Genomic DNA, 5,072 nt, shown 5'->3' with positions numbered 1-5,072 from the left:
GCGCCGTTGTGTAAAGAACATCCACTAATTTGAGACCCACATGTACCATACTTGCAAAAATTTGAATTATTTCCGATTCCGATTTCCGATGTGGAACTTTGAGTATCACTAGGCTCAAGTGTGTGGTAGAGATGCTGAAATTTTCAGCATCATGTTTAATTCGGCTCGGACAAGACGAATTTTTACAGGAGAAAAGTTGAGCTGTATTTTGAGCATTTTGAAACTCAAATTTTTTGAACTCGAAAAAATTGCGATTCCGACCGATTTGCATGAATCTTTCGCGATCATTAGAGCCAAGTATTTTCTGCAGGTTATTAATATTCAGAATTTGCTGTCGGCCATTACAAGTTTTAATCGGCAAGAGCGCCCTTAAATTATTCCTACGATATTTAGTTTGTGCGTCCAAATTCTCCCTAGTTTTTTCACTTAAATTTGATGATTTAATCGGCTGAACTTCAAGTAGTTGCTCATGTTTGCCTTTCCCTAGTTTTGTTTTCAGTTTTTATAGTTCAATTACTACTGTGGTCTGTAATAAAAATTTAGTTAGGATTGCTTTTGTAAATTTTTTCGTGTGTTTCTTTTTGAATGGGCAATTTCTTCTTTGGCAATTGATGATTTTTCTACTTGGTCTGCTAGATTTGTCTGCTAGATTGGGCAATTAAAAATGATTTCTGTTTTTCTTTTCCAAATTTTCATTGCCGTTGATCTTTAGTTCAAAAGTTTTTTTCGTTTCCATCGTTTTTCTTGGTTCTGTTAACTGCATGCCATGTTTAAAATTTTAATTAGCACCTTAAACTGTTATGAATTTTGCAATATTAAATTTCAATGCCGTTTTATTTCAGTAACATTTGCTTGGCGCAAAATACATTTCTTGGGTGTTTTCTTACTTTTAATGATCTTCCAAATGCTCCTTAAGCGTTATCCACCCAGCCTGGTTGAAAGTGTGTTTTGTGCGTCAACTGCCCTTTACTTTGTATCAAAACTTGAAGACCAAAAATAATTTCGAAAAAGCGCCTCTAGTTATTTTTTCACATTTTATTTTGTTCCAGCAATGGGTTGTTCCAATGCATTTTGTTCCTGACAAATTTAAGGAAATTCGGCTCTATGTAGTCACACATTTCTGTCAGCTGACGAATATTATTACAGGTCTATTTCGAAAGTGGTTTTCGTGCTGTGAAAAACTTAAAAATTTCGACCAATTATTTAATCACAACTGCTTAAGTACATAACGTTTACTACGAACTTTCGTGCACGGTGTATTCGTCCAGCCTCAATCAATTTTTGGCATCAACAAACTTGTGTTTTAACCGCAACTGTTAGTTGAACGGGATTATTTTTTAGTTTATCACAAGCGTTTTTGATCGGATGAATCAATTTCTCACGGGTATTTACTGGCGTTTGATAAACGACTGATCTGAGATGTTGTCAAACAAAATGATCCAAAGGATTCAGATCGGGCGAGCGTGCCGACCAAGTACACTGGTCCTTAGGCTTAACGTCCTCCACAAACTTAAGTCGGCACAAATCATTGAGTTTCCATGGCTTGCTGCATTGGAATTACTTTTTTTGTTCAAGTTTTTTTTTACAAATTTGTAGGAGAGGCGACCCACGCTGATTAAACCAGAATCCCCGTGTAAATTTTCACATTTGCTTCTTCCAAGGTTGTGTTTTTACTTCAGAATTTAAAAATTTCAGTAACAATGAAGAACTTTAGTATTAACCACTTTTGATACATTTATGAGTAAGCACGGTGTACACTGGAGTTATTTGTGGATTTTCCAGTGTTGAAAGCAGTAAGAAACTTCGGATTTTTGGGGTCTGAAACAGTTTGAAAAATTTGCTTTAGTCGAATGGCAACATCGCTATCGATCAGCACGGGCGTAAGGGCAGTCCAATCAAACCCTGTGCGTGACAACTCTCACTCTTCTGGCCCTTTTTGCATCCCTTCGTTCCTTATGCGCCGCACCGTCCTTCGCCCCGCCACACGCCGCCCAGACGTGTTTCCGCTGTTCGTTCGCTACCCTTTTTGTCTCCCTACGTATCCCTTTTATCCAGCCCCAGCTACCCCTTGCAAAAATGTCTATAATGCAATATAAGATGAAATATAGTGTGCGTTCGCTTTGTTTCTTCATCGAGCTGATGAATATTCCCTAGTTGTTCGGCCACAACCAAGCAGACGCATTTCCATATACTGTGTATTCGTTTATTATTTTTTGTAAAATCTTTAAGTCGATTTTTTCCTATGTGCCGACGCACACTGGGGTATTAACTTTTAAAAATCAAGTCGACACGATACTTATTTACTCTGAGTTATCAAACATTTGTTTATCTGGATTATTTGGCTGTTATTTTACGTCAAAGATACGACTTATTGTCGTTTTTATTGGAATTTAGACGGTTTTGTGCATATTCATCTTTTCGCTTACGTCTCTTCGGAGAAAAAACTTTTGAGCTTACAACCGTCGATTTTATTGTAATTTAGACAGTTTTGTGCATATTCATCTTTTCGCTTGCGTCTCTTCGAAAATTTAACTTTGTCTTACCAAACTAGTCCAAGAATCAAAAATGTGAATTTTTTCGCCAACGAAAAGAACTAAGTATCTTTTGAGCTCACAATCGTCGTTTTTATTGGAACTTAGACGGTTTTGTGCATATTCATCTTTTCGCTTGCTTCTCTTCGGAAGTTTAACGTTTTCTTACGAAACTGGTCCAATTATTTTTTAAGCAATTTTGAACAATCCTGAATTATTTCACAAGATTCTCGAACGTTTTTCGCAAAACACTTGCGCAAACGGTGAATAATCGAACGCTTGGAAGTAGCTTTTTTGCGATATTGGTATAGAAAAGTCCACGGCCGATGCAACAGCAGCCCCATAGTAGGCCCAACTACCGTAACTGCATGGTAAGCGGCAGGCCTATAAGCGACATTTCGCCGGTTATACTCCACAATGCTCAATGAAAATGTTTGCTTTTTGTATTCTGCATGGGAAAATTTGGAGCGTTTTTCGATCAAATGGTTAAGGTTTTTGCCACTAATGAGTCAATTAGCACAAAATCGGTGATTTTCCTTTTGGAAATTCGCCCGCGTTATTTGCTGACATTTTACAATTGAATTTCGCTGGAACAATTCCGATAATCTTCGCATAAACGGAAATTTGGCCCTGCTTTATACAGAGTGTCCAAAAAACATTAATATCAAGGTGAAAGATGCTGTAGCTAGAAAATGCTGTCAAATTAACTAGTAAATAAGTTCAAAAAGCATAATATTGGAGCTGAAACAACCCCGAATTGGTAACCAGTCCAAGTAAAAGAATCCCTAGTGAATATTCGCTGATTATTCGGGCCGATTTTATCTTCTGGGGTGTTATTGCAATTTGTTATTATGCGGATTGGGAGGCCAGTGCCCCTCTTGTCGTTAATTTCTAAGCCTAAACGGTTTAATGTATTCAGTCGCCCTTCAAATGCATACAAGGCGAGTGATGAATCATCGTCTGCCGATAGAGCGGGGGCCCTTGACCAGCATCCTCGCTCCTGCTGCAAATCCTCATGCTAATCTCACATATTAACGATTTTTCCTTGGACAGAACCTCTAATTGTTTAACTAGATGTTTTATGGAATCCTGCGCAAAAAAATGAGTTATTTTAAGCTCAATTTAAAAAAGCAAATGTTCACACAGTTGTGAGTTATAAAGACGGAGGGTGCGAGACAGATAAATATATTTAAAAAGATGTTATGGCGGCCATAAAAAGCCACGCCACATGTGACGTTTGGCCCCATGCTGGTGGAAATGTCCGAAGAAAATTGAAATGTGCAAGCGACAAAGGAGCGATACGGAATGAAATATATTTCAACGGATTTTCGGTTAGGGAATTAGGCAAAATGTGGTTAAAAGCACTCCCCAAAGCCGACTGATAAATCCCGAGTTGTTTGGAAGCAACATTGATTTACATTCTATTGAATTTTAATTACAAAAAGACACCTATTTCCTCTGTTCGCCCACCGTTGGCTGCCAAAGGCCGATTTATGGAGTAATTATTTCCGATGGGCACCCGATGGTAGCCGCCACCCCGCCCCATATGGTGTCAATTAGTTTCCGATTAATTGATTCCCATCAGCTCCCACCAAGCCTCTAAGTATTTTTGAGTTTTTCCAACCTTTCCCTTGGGTGTTTCGCCTCAAAACCCATATTTTTTTAACGATATCGAACTGATTTCCATTCTTGAGTTCCCGTTGTATATCCCATGGGTATTTGAGAAATAATCCGAACCCCGCCCAGGCTAATCCCCTGCTGAGTGAAGATAGCGGGCGCTATTTATCTGGACGCCAGAAAGCATTATTTTAAAAAGTTTTATATATCAGAGTGCGACGAGGGGCATCAATAATAGGAACGTGCCCGGAGTTCTGCATCATTTTTTCATAGTTTCTCCTGTTTTGGGGGAAATTGCCGAATATTTCAGCGAAGGATTTGGACGACTTCATTTCGTAAACTTTATAATCCGTGAACAATGGCAGGAGCCGAGTTGAGTTTCATGCTGGGGAAGCGGTTTTCCAGTCACATGTTCACAGTGAGACTAATCAGACGTCGTTAGGCAATTGTCTAGCTGATAAAGGCAGCTCGACTTTCGACTTGAATGTTAGATCGTATCTGGACTGCCTTGGACATGCCAAAACCCTAAATGCATGGGCACCTGCAAACCCCAGAAATTCCATTACAAAACATAAATTAAAGTATTCTTGCCTACGTTGTCCCAAATTCCTGGAACGTGTACCAGTAGTGTCTTTTGCTCGTTGCTCTAATTGACAGAACAATTCAGTTCGAAAAAGGTACGAAAAGGCCACAAACATGAAAGTCAGGGACGAGATTAGATGCCCTAATTAAAGCCAAACTGTTGGCAGGCCTTAAATCGAAGCAAATACAACCGTGTGGTAGTTTTAAAAGATAGCACAAAAGAATTATCACGAAAGGCATCAATGAGAGACATCTTGGGTCCATGAAGAATCAGCGTGGGTCTTAGAATTGTTTTCTTCAAACGCATTATGTGAATTATTCGCCTTGGTTCCGAGGGTTTCT

The sequence above is a fragment of the Dendroctonus ponderosae genome, unplaced genomic scaffold (genome assembly GCF_020466585.1).
Source record: "Dendroctonus ponderosae isolate FM_Combo_2020 unplaced genomic scaffold, Dpon_F_20191213v2 Dpon_F_20191213_1, whole genome shotgun sequence".
Lineage (NCBI taxonomy): Eukaryota > Metazoa > Arthropoda > Insecta > Coleoptera > Curculionidae > Dendroctonus > Dendroctonus ponderosae.
This window is presented reverse-complemented; position numbering follows the sequence as displayed.